The sequence below is a fragment of the Schistocerca piceifrons genome, unplaced genomic scaffold (genome assembly GCF_021461385.2).
Source record: "Schistocerca piceifrons isolate TAMUIC-IGC-003096 unplaced genomic scaffold, iqSchPice1.1 HiC_scaffold_1676, whole genome shotgun sequence".
In the NCBI taxonomy this organism is placed as follows: domain Eukaryota; kingdom Metazoa; phylum Arthropoda; class Insecta; order Orthoptera; family Acrididae; genus Schistocerca; species Schistocerca piceifrons.
The window spans coordinates 414,865-428,145 of record NW_025727541.1 but is presented as its reverse complement, the minus strand read 5'-3'; positions in this window follow the sequence as shown (position 1 = coordinate 428,145).

Sequence of the window (13,281 nt, the reverse complement as noted above, 5' to 3'; positions counted from 1 at the left end):
CGACACACCACTGCAGGTTCAATGTAATTCTAGGACCTTCACATTGACGATGAAACACAGAAACGCATCGGAATTAAATACAAAAGGCACAATGTCCCCTTAAGTACAAGAATAGAGACTCTTCTTACAGTTGGTGCTTTGAGCCTTCCCTGTGAGACCAGTATCAGTTTCCGATACACCACTCCAGGTTCAATGTATTCCTTGGACATTCACATTGACGATGAAACACAGAAATCGCATCGGAATGAAATACAAAAGGCAAACTGCCGAGCAAGTACAGGAATAGAGACTCTTCTTACAGTCGGTGCTTTCAGCATTCCCTTTGAGACCAGTATTAGTTTCCGATACACTTCAGCAGGTTCAATGTATTCCTAGGACCTTCACATTGACAATGTAACACAGAAATCGCATCTGAATTTAATACAAAAGGCACAATGACGCCTAAAGTACAAGAATAGACTCTCTTCTTACAGTCGGTGCTTTGAGCATTCCCTGTGAGACCAGAATTAGTTTCCGATACACCACTCCAGGTTCAATGTATTCCTTGGACATTCACATTGACGATGAAACACAGAAATCGCATCGGAATGAAATACAAAAGGCAAACTGCCGAGCAAGTACAGGAATAGGGACTCTTCTTACAGTCGGTGCTTTCAGCATTCCCTGTGAGACCAGTATTAGTTTCCGATACACCTCAGCAGGTTCAATGTAATCCTGGGACCTCCACATTGACGAAGAAACACAGAAATCGCATCGGAATTAAATACAAAAGGCACAATGTCGCCTTAAGTACAAGAATAGAGACTCTTCTTACACTCGGTGCTCTGAGCATTCCCTGTGAGACCGGTATTAGTTTCCGATAAACAACTCAGGTTCAATGTATTCCTTGGACCTTCGCATTGACGATGAAACACAGATATCGCATCGGAATGAAATACAAAAGGCAAACTGCCGCGTAAGTACAAGAATAGAGACTCTTCTTACAGTCGGTGATTTCAGCATTCCCTGTGAGACCAGTATTAGTTTCCGATACACCACTGCAGGTTCAATGTAACCCTAGGACCTTCACATTGACGATGAAACACAGAAATCGCATCGGAATTAAATACAAAAGGCACATTGTCGCCTTAAGTACAAGAATAGAGACTCTTCTTACAGTCGGTGCTTTGAGCATTCCCTGTGAGACCAGTATTAGTTTCCGATACACCACTCCAGGTTCAATGAATTCCTTGGACCTTCAAATTGACGATGAAACACAGAAATCGCATCGGAATGAAATACAAAAGGCAAACTGCCGCGTAAGTACAAGAATAGAGACTCTTCTTAAAGTCGGTGCTTTCAGCATTCCCTTTGAGACCAGTATTAGTTTCCGATACACCTCAGCAGTTTCAATGTATTCCTAGGACCTTCACATTGAAGATGAAACACAGAAATCGCTTCGGAATTAAATACAAAAGGCACAATGCCGTCTTAAGTAAAAGAATAAAGACTCTTCTTACAGTCGGTGCTTTGAGCATTCCCTGTGAGACCAGAATTAGTTTCCGATACACCACTCCAGGTTCAATGTATTCCTTGGACATTCACATTGACGATGAAACACAGAATTCGCATCGGAATGAAATACAAAAGGCCAACTGCCGCGTAAGTACAAGAGTAGAGACTCTTCTTACAGTCGGTGCTTTGAGCATTCCCTGTGAGACCAGTATTAGTTTCCGATATACCTCAGCAGGTTCAATGTATTCCTAGGACCTTCACATTGACGTTGAAACACAGAAATCGCATCGGAATTAAATACAAATGGCACAATGTCGCCTTATGTACAAGAATAGAGACACTTCTTACAGTCGGTGCTTTGAGCATTCCGTGTGAGACAAGTATTAGTTTCCGGTACACCACTGCAGGTTCAATGTAATCCTAGGACCTTCACATTGAGGATGAAACACAGAAATCGCATCGAAATTAAATACAAAAGGCACAATGTCGCCTTAAGTACAAGAATAGAGACTCTTCTTACAGTCGGGGCTTTGAGCATTCCCTGTGAGACCAGTATTAGTGTCCGATACACCACTCCAAGTTCAATGAATTCCTTGGACATTCACATAGACGATGAAACACAGAAATCGCATCGGAATGAATTACAATAAGCAAACTGCCGCGTAAGTACAAGAATAGGGACTCTTCTTACAGTCGGTGCTTTCAGCATTCCCTGTGAGACCAGTATTAGTTTCCGATTCACCTCAGCAGGTTCAATGTATTCCTAGGACCTTCACATTGACGATAAAACACAGAAATCGCATCGGAATTAAATACAAAAGGCATAATGCCGCCTTAAGTACATGAATAGAGACTCTTCTTAAAGTCGGTGCTTTGAGCATTCCCTGTGAGACATGAATTAGTTTCCGAAACACCACTCCAGGTTCAATGTATTCGTTGGACCTTCACATTGACGATGAAACACAGAAATCGCATCGGAATGGAATACAAAAGGCAAACTGCCGCGTAAGTACAAGAATAGAGACTCTTCTTACAGTCGGTGCTTTCAGCATCCCCTGTGAGACCAGTATTAGTTTCCGATACACCTTAGCAGGTTCAATGTATTCCTAGGACCTTCACATTGACGATGAAACACAGAAATCGCATCGGAATTAAATACAAAAGGCACAATGTCGCCTTAAGTACAAGAATAGAGACTCTTCTTACAGGTGGTGCTTTGAGCATTCCCTGTGAGACCAGAATTAGTTTCCGATACACCTCAGCAGGTTCAATGTATTCCTGGGACCTTCACATTGACGAAGAAACACAGAAATCGCATCGGAATTAAATACAAAAGGCACAATATCACCTTAAGTACAAGAATTGAGACTCTTCTTATAGTCGGTGCTTTGAGCATTCCCTGTGAGACCAGAATTAGTTTCCGATACACCGCTCCAGGTGCAATGTATTCCTTGGATCTTCACATTGACGATGAAACACAGAAATCGCATCGGAATGAAATACAAAAGGCAAACTGCTGCGTAAGTACAAGAATAGAGACTATTCTTACAGTCGGTGCTTTCAGCATTCCCTGTGAGACCAGTATTAGTTTCCGATACACCTCAGCATGTTCAATGTATTCCTAGGACCTTCACATTGACGATGAAACACAGAAATCGCATCGGAATGAAATACAAAAGGCTATCTGCCGCGTAAGTATAAGAATAGAGACTCTTCTTACAGTCGGTGCTTTCAGCATTCCCTGTGAGACCAGTATTAGTTTCCGATACACCTCAGCATGTTCAATGTATTCCTAGGACCTTCACATTGACGATGAAACACAGAAATCGCATCGGAGTGAAATACAAAAGGCAAACTGCTGCGTAAGTACAAGAATAGAGACTATTCTTACAGTCCGTGCTTTCAGCATTCCCTGTGAGACCAGTATTAGTTTCCGATACACCTCAGCATGTTAAATGTATTCCTAGGACCTTCACATTGACGATGAAACACAGGAATCGCATCGGAATTAAATACAAAAGGCACAATGTCGCCTTAAGTACAAGAATAGAGACTCTTCTTACAGTCGGTGCTTTGAGCATTCCCTGTGAGACCAGAAATAGTTTCCGATACACCACTCCAGGTTCAATGTATTCATTGGACATTCACATTGACGATGAAACACAGAAATCGCATCGGAATGAAATACAAAAGGCGAACTGCCGCGTAAGTACAAGAATAGAGAATCTCCTTACTGTCGGTGCTTTCAGCATTCCCTGTGAGACCAGTATTAGTTTCCGATACACTTCAGCAGGTTCAATTTATTCCTAGGACCTTCACAATGGCGATGTAACACAGAAATCGTATCTGAATTAAATACAAAAGGCACAATGTCGCCTTAAGTACAAGAATAGAGACTCTTCTTACAGTCGGTGCTTTGAGCATTCCCTGTGAGACCAGAAATAGTTTCCGATACACCACTCCAGGTTCAATCTATTCCTTGGACCTTCACATTGACGATGAAACACAGAAATCGCATCGGAATGAAATACAAAAGGCGAACTGCCGCGTAAGTACAAGAATAGAGAATCTTCTTACTGTCGGTGCTTTCAGCATTCCCTGTGAGACCAGTATTAGTTTCCGATACACTTCAGCATGTTCAATGTATTCCTAGGACCTTCACATTGACGATGAAACACAGAAATCGCATCTGAATGAAATACAAAAAGCAAACTGCCCCGTAAGTACGAGAATAGAGACTCTTCTCGCAGTCGGTGCTTTCAGCATTCCCTGTGAGACCAGTATTAGTTTCCGATACAGCTCAGCTGGTTCAATGTATTCCTGGGACCTTCACATTGACGAAGAAACACAGAAATCGCATCGGAATTAAATACAAAAGGCACAATGTCGCCTTAAGAACAAGAATAGAGACTCTTCTTTCACTCGGTGCTTTGAGCATTCCATGTGAGACCAGTATTAGTTTCCGATATTCAACTGCAGGTTCAATGTATTCCTTGGACCTTCACATTGACGATGAAACACAGAAATCGCATCGGAATTAAATACAAAAGGCACAATATCACCTTAAGTACAAGAATAGAGACTCTTCTTATAGTCGGTGCTTTGAGCATTCCCTGTGAGACCAGAATTAGTTTCCGATACACCGCTCCAGGTGCAATGTATTCCTTGGATCTTCACATTGACGATGAAACACAGAAATCGCATCGGAATGAAATACAAAAGGCAAACTGCTGCGTAAGTACAAGAATAGAGACTATTCTTACAGTCGGTGCTTTCAGCATTCCCTGTGAGACCAGTATTAGTTTCCGATACACCTCAGCATGTTCAATGTATACCTAGGACCTTCACATTGACGATGAAACACAGAAATCGCATCGGAATGAAATACAAAAGGCTATCTGCCGCGTAAGTATAAGAATAGAGACTCTTCTTACAGTCGGTGCTTTCAGCATTCCCTGTGAGACCAGTATTACTTTCCGATACACCTCAGCATGTTCAATGTGTTCCTAGGACCTTCACATTGACGATGAAACACAGAAATCGCATCGGAGTGAAATACAAAAGGCAAACTGCTGCGTAAGTACAAGAATAGAGACTATTCTTACAGTCCGTGCTTTCAGCATTCCCTGTGAGACCAGTATTAGTTTCCGATACACCTCAGCATGTTCAATGTATTCCTATGACCTTCACATTGACGATGAAACACAGAAATCGCATCGGAATTAAATACAAAAGGCACAATGTCGCCTTAAGTACAAGAATAGAGACTCTTCTTACAGTCGGTGCTTTGAGCATTCCCTGTGAGACCAGAAATAGTTTCCGATACACCACTCCAGGTTCAATGTATTCCTTGGACCTTCACATTGACGATGAAACACAGAAATCGCATCGGAATAAAATACAAAAGGCGAACTGCCGCGTAAGTACAAGAATAGAGAATCTTCTTACTGTCGGTGCTTTCAGCATTCCCTGTGAGACCAGTATTAGTTTCCGATACACTTCAGCAGGTTCAATTTATTCCTAGGACCTTCACATTGACGATGTAACACAGAAATCGCATCTGAATTAAATACAAAAGGCACAATGTCGCCTTAAGTACAAGAATAGAGACTCTTCTTACAGTCGGTGCTTTGAGCATTCCCTGTGAGACCAGAAATAGTTACCGATACACCACTCCAGGTTCAATGTATTCCTTGGACCTTCACATTGACGATGAAACACAGAAATCGCATCGGAATGAAATACAAAAGGCGAACTGCCGCGTAAGTACAAGAATAGAGAATCTTCTTACTGTCGATGCTTTCAGCATTCCCTGTGAGACCAGTATTAGTTTCCGATACACTTCAGCATGTTCAATGTATTCCTAGGACCTTCACATTGACGATGAAACACAGAAATCGCATCTGAATGAAATACAAAATGCAAACTGCCCCGTAAGTACGAGAATAGAGACTCTTCTCGCAGTCGGTGCTTTCAGCATTCCCTGTGAGACCAGTATTAGTTTCCGATACAGCTCAGCTGGTTCAATGTATTCCTGGGACCTTCACATTGACGAAGAAACACAGAAATCGCATCGGAATTAAATACAAAAGGTACAATGTCGCCTTAAGTACAAGAATAGAGACTCTTCTTACACTCGGTGCTTTGAGCATTCCCTGTGAGACCAGTATTAGTTTCCGATATTCAACTGCAGGTTCAATGTATTCCTTGGACCTTAACATTGACGATGAAACACAGAAAACGCATCGGAATGAAATACAAAAGGCAATTTGCCACATAAGTACAAAAATAGGGACTCATCTTACAGTCGGTGCTTTCAGCATTCCCTGTGAGACCAGTATTAGTTTCCGATACACCACTGCAGGTTCAATGTAATTCTAGGACCTTCACATTGACGATGAAACACAGAAATCGCATCGGAATTAAATACAAAAGGCACAATGTCGCCTTAAGTCCAAGAATAGGGACTCTTCTTACATTCGGTGCTTTGAGCATTCCCTGTCAGACCAGTATTAGTTTCCGATACACAACTGCAGGTTCAATGTATTCCTAGGACCTTCACATTGACGATGAAACACAGAAATCGCATCGGAATGGAATACAAAAGGCAAACTGCCGCGTAAGTACAAGAATTGAGACTCTTCTTACAGTCGGTGCTTTCAGCATTCCCTGTGAGACCAGTATTAGTTTCCGATACACCACTGCAGGTTCAATGTAATCCTAGGACCTTCACATTGACGATGAATCACAGAAATAGCATCGGAATTAAATACAAAATGCACAATGTCGCCTTAAGTACAAGAATAGAGACTCTTCTTACAGTCGGTGCTTTGAGCATTCCCTGTGAGACCAGTATTAGTTTCCGATACACCGCTCCAGGTGCAATGTATTCCTTGGATCTTCACATTGACGATGAAACACAGAAATCGCATCGGAATGAAATACAAAAGGCAAACTGCTGCGTAAGTACAAGAATAGAGACTATTCTTACAGTCGGTGCTTTCAGCATTCCCTGTGAGACCAGTATTAGTTTCCGATACACCTCAGCATGTTCAATGTATTCCTAGGACCTTCACATTGACGATGAAACACAGAAATCGCATCGGAATGAAATACAAAAGGCTATCTGCCGCGTAAGTATAAGAATAGAGACTCTTCTTACAGTCGGTGCTTTCAGCATTCCCTGTGAGACCAGTATTAGTTTCCGATACACCTCAGCATGTTCAATGTATTCCTAGGACCTTCACATTGACGATGAAACACAGAAATCGCATCGGAGTGAAATACAAAAGGCAAACTGCTGCGTAAGTACAAGAATAGAGACTATTCTTACAGTCCGTGCTTTCAGCATTCCCTGTGAGACCAGTACTAGTTTCCGATACACCTCAGCATGTTCAATGTATTCCTAGGACCTTCACATTGACGATGAAACACAGAAATCGCATCGGAATTAAATACAAAAGGCACAATGTCGCCTTAAGTACAAGAATAGAGACTCTTCTTACAGTCGGTGCTTTGAGCATTCCCTGTGAGACCAGAAATAGTTTCCGATACACCACTCCAGGTTCAATGTATTCCTTGGACCTTCACATTGACGATGAAACACAGAAATCGCATCGGAATGAAATACAAAAGGCGAACTGCCGCGTAAGTACAAGAATAGAGAATCTTCTTACTGTCGGTGCTTTCAGCATTCCCTGTGAGACCAGTATTAGTTTCCGATACACTTCAGCAGGTTCAATTTATTCCTAGGACCTTCACATTGACGATGTAACACAGAAATCGCATCTGAATTAAATACAAAAGGCACAATGTCGCCTTAAGTACAAGAATAGAGACTCTTCTTACAGTCGGTGCTTTGAGCATTCCCTGTGAGACCAGAAATAGTTTCCGATACACCACTCCAGGTTCAATGTATTCCTTGGACCTTCACATTGACGATGAAACACAGAAATCGCATCGGAATGAAATACAAAAGGCGTACTGCCGCGTAAGTACAAGAATAGAGAATCTTCTTACTGTCGGTGCTTTCAGCATTCCCTGTGAGACCAGTATTAGTTTCCGATACACTTCAGCATGTTCAATGTATTCCTAGGACCTTCACATTGACGATGAAACACAGAAATCGCATCTGAATGAAATACAAAAGGCAAACTGCCCCGTAAGTACGAGAATAGAGACTCTTCTCGCAGTCGGTGCTTTCAGCATTCCCTGTGAGACCAGTATTAGTTTCCGATACAGCTCAGCTGGTTCAATGTATTCCTGGGACCTTCACATTGACGAAGAAACACAGAAATCGCATCGGAATTAAATACAAAAGGCACAATGTCGCCTTAAGTACAAGAATAGAGACTCTTCTTACACTCGGTGCTTTGAGCATTCCCTGTGAGACCAGTATTAGTTTCCGATATTCAACTGCAGGTTCAATGTATTCCTTGGACCTTCACATTGACGATGAAACACAGAAATCGCATCGGAATGAAATACAAAAGGCAATTTGCCACGTAAGTACAAAAATAGAGACTCATCTTACAGTCGGTGCTTTCAGCATTCCCTGTGAGACCAGTATTAGTTTCCGATACACCACTGCAGGTTCAATGTAATTCTAGGACCTTCACATTGACGATGAAACACAGAAATCGCATCGGAATTAAATACAAAAGGCACAATGTCGCCTTAAGTCCAAGAATAGAGACTCTTCTTACATTCGGTGCTTTGAGCATTCCCTGTCAGACCAGTATTAGTTTCCGATACACAACTGCAGGTTCAATGTATTCCTAGGACCTTCACATTGACGATGAAACACAGAAATCGCATCGGAATGGAATACAAAAGGCAAACTGCCGCGTAAGTACAAGAATTGAGACTCTTCTTACAGTCGGTGCTTTCAGCATTCCCTGTGAGACCAGTAATAGTTGCCGATACACCACTGCAGGTTCAATGTAATCCTAGGACCTTCACATTGACGATGAATCACAGAAATCGCATCGGAATTAAATACAAAATGCACAATGTCGCCTTAAGTACAAGAATTGAGACTCTTCTTACAGTCGGTGCTTTGAGCAATCCCTGTGAGACCAGTATTAGTTTCCGATACACCACTTCAGGTTCAAAGTATTCCTTGGACATTCACATTGACGATGAAACACAGAAATCGCATCGGAATGAAATACAAAAGTCGAACTGCCGCGTAAGTACAAGAATAGAGAATCTTCTTACTGTCGGTGCTTTCAGCATTCCCTGTGAGACCAGTATTAGTTTCCGATACACTTCAGCAGGTTCAATGTATTCCTAGGACCTTCACATTGACGATGTAACACAGAAATCGCATCTGAATTAAATACAAAAGGCACAATGACGCCTAAAGTAGAAGAATAGACTCTCTTCTTACAGTCGGTGCTTTGAGCATTCCCTGTGAGACCAGAATTAGTTTCCGATACACCACTCCAGGTTCAATGTATTCCTTGGGCATTCACATTGACGATGAAACACAGAAATCGCATCGGAATGAAATACAAAAGGCAAACTGCCGCGTAAGTACAAGAATAGAGACTCTTCTCGCAGTCGGTGCTTTCAGCATTCCCTGTGAGACCAGTATTAGTTTCCGATACACCTCAGCAGGTTCAATGTTTTCCTGGGACCTTCACATTGACGAAGAAACACAGAAATCGCATCGGAATTAAATACAAAAATTACAATGTCGCTTTAAGTACAAGAATAGAGACTCTTCTTACAGTCGGTGCTTTGAGCATTCCCTGTGAGACCAGTATTAGTTTCCGATACACCACTCCAGGTTCAATGTATTCCTTGGACATTCACATTGACGATGAAACACAGAAATCGCATCGGAATGAAATACAAAAGGCAAACTGCCGAGCAAGTACAGGAATAGAGACTCTTCTTACAGTCGGTGCTTTCAGCATTCCCTGTGAGACCAGTATTAGTTTCCGATACTCTTCAGCAGGTTCAATGTATTCCTAGAACCTTCACATTGACGATGTAACACAGAAATCGCATCTGAATTAAATACAAAAGGCACAATGACGCCTAAAGCACAAGAATAGACTCTCTTCTTACAGTCGGTGCTTTGAGCATTCCCTGTGAGACCAGAATTAGTTTCCGATACACCACTCCAGGTTCAATGTATTCCTTGGGCATTCACATTGACGATGAAACACAGAAATCGCATCGGAATGAAATACAAAAGGCAAACTGCCGCGTAAGTACAAGAATAGAGACTCTTCTCGCTGTCGGTGCTTTCAGCATTCCCTGTGAGACCAGTATTAGTTTCCGATACACCTCAGCAGGTTCAATGCATTAATGGGACCTTCACATTGACGAAGAAACACAGAAATCGCATCGGAATTAAATACAAAAGGCACAATGTCGCCTTAAGTACAAGAATATAGACTCTTCTTACACTCGATGCTCTAAGCATTCCCTGTGAGACCGGTATTAGTTTCCGATACACAACTGCAGGTTCAATGTATTCCTTGGACCTTCACATTGACGATGAAACACAGAAATCGCATCGGAATGAAATACAAAAGGCAAACTGCCGCGTAAGTACAAGAATAGAGACTCATCTTTCAGTCGGTGCTTTCAGCATTCCCTGTGAGACCAGTATTAGTTTCCGATACACCACTGCAGGTTCAATGTACTCCTAGGACCTTCACATTGACGATGAAACACAGAAATCGCATCGGAATTAAATACAAAAGGCACATTGTCGCCTTAAGTACAAGAATAGGGACTCTTCTTACAGTCGGTGCTTTGAGCATTCCCTGTGAGACCAGTATAAGTTTCCGATTCACCACTCCAGGTTCAATGTATTCCTTGGACCTTCAAATTGACGATGAAACACAGAAATCGCAACGGAATGGAATACAAAAGGCAAACTGCCGCGTAAGTACAAGAATAGAGACTCTTCTCGCAGTCGGTGCTTTCACATTCCCTGTGAAACCAGTATTAGTTTCCGATACACCTCAGCAGGTTCAATGTATTCCTGGGACCTTCATATTGACGATGAAACACAGAAATCGCATCGGAATTATATACAAAAGGCACAATGCCGTCCTAAGTACAAAAATAGAGACTCTTCTTACAGTCGGTGCTTTCAGCATTCCCTTTGAGACCAGTATTAGTTTCCGATACACCTCAGCAGTTTCCATGTATTCCTAGGACCTTCACATTGAAGATGAAACACAGAAATCGCATCGTAATTAAATACAAAAGGCACAATGCCGTCTTAAGTAAAAGAATAAAGACTCTTCTTACAGTCGGTGCTTTGAGCATTCCCTGTGAGACCAGAATTAGTTTCCGATACACCACTCCAGGTTCAATGTATTCCTTGGACATTCACATTGACGATGAAACACAGAATTCGCATCGGAATGAAATACAAAAGGCCAACTGCCGCGTAAGTACAAGAGTAGAGACTCTTCTTACAGTCGGTCCTTTGAGCATTCCCTGTGAGACCAGTATTAGTTTCCGATATACCTCAGCAGGTTCAATGTATTCCTAGGACCTTCACATTGACGTTGAGACACAGAAATCGCATCGGAATGAAATACAAAAGGCACAATGTCGCCTTATGTACAAGAATAGAGACACTTCTTACAGTCGGTGCTTTGAGCATTCCGTGTGAGACCAGTATTAGTTTCCGGTACACCACTGCAGGTTCAATGTAATCCTAGGACCTTCACATTGACGATGAAACACAGAAATCGCATCGGAATTAAATACAAAAGGCACAATGTCGCCTTAAGTACAAGAATAGAGACTCTTCTTACAGTCGGTGCTTTGAGCATTCCCTGTGAGACCAGTATTAGTTTCCGATACACCACTCCAGGTTCAATGAATTCCTTTGGACATTCACATAGACGATGAAACACAGAAATCGCATGGGAATGAATTACAATAGGCAAACTGCCGCGTAAGTGCAAGAATAGGGACTCTTCTTACAGTCGGTGCTTTCAGCATTCCCTGTGAGACCAGTATTAGTTTCCGATACACCTCAGCAGGTTCAATGTATTCCTAGGACCTTCACATTGACGATAAAACACAGAAATCGCATCGGAATTAAATACAAAAGGCACAATGTCGCCTTAAGTACATGAATAGAGACTCTTCTTAAATTCGGTGCTTTGAGCATTCCCTGTGAGACAAGAATTAGTTTCCGATACACCACTCCAGGTTCAATGTATTCCTTGGACCTTCACATTGACGATGAAACACAGAAATCGCATCGGAATGGAATACAAAAGGCAAACTGCCGCGTAAGTACAAGAATAGAGACTCTTCTTACAGTCGGTGCTTTCAGCATCCCCTGTGAGACCAGTATTAGTTTCCGATACATCTCAGCAGGTCCAATGTATTCCTAGGACCTTCACATTGACGATGAAACACAGAAATCGCATCGGAATTAAATACAAAAGGCACAATGTCGCCTTAAGTACAAGAATAGAGACTCTTCCTACAGTCGGTGCTTTTAGCATTCCCTGTGAGACCAGAATTAGTTAACGATACACCTCAGCAGGTTCAATGTATTCCTGGGACCTTCACATTGACGAAGAAACACAGAAAACGCATCGGAATTAAATACAAAAGGCACAATGTCGCCTTAAGTACAAGAATAGAGACTCTTCTTACATTCGGTGCTTTGAGCATTCCCTGTCAGACCAGTATTAGTTTCCGATACACAACTGCAGGTTCAATGTATTCCTAGGACCTTCACATTGACGATGAAACACAGAAATCGCATCGGAATTAAATACAAAATGCACAATGTCGCCTTAAGTACAAGAATAGAGACTCTTCTTACAGTCGGTGATTTGAGCATTCCCTGTGAGACCAGAATTAGTTTCCGATGCACCTCAGCAGGTTCAATGTATTCCTGGGACCTTCACATTGACGATGAAACACAGAAATCGCATAGGAATGAAATACAAAAGGCGAACTGCCGCGTAAGTACAAGAATAGAGACTCTTCTTACAGTCGGTGCTTTTAGCATTCCCTGTGAGACAAGTATTAGTTTCCAATACACCACTCCAGGTTCAATGTATTCCTTGGACCTTCACATTGTCGATGAAACACAGAAATCGCATCGGAATGGAATACAAAATGCAAACTGCCGCGTAAGTACACGAATAGAGACCCTTCTTACAGTCGGTGCTTTGAGCATTCCCTGTGAGACCAGAATTAGTTTCCGATACACCTCAGCAGGTTCAATGTATTCCTGGGACCTTCACATTGACGAAGAAACACAGAAATCGCATCGGAATTAAA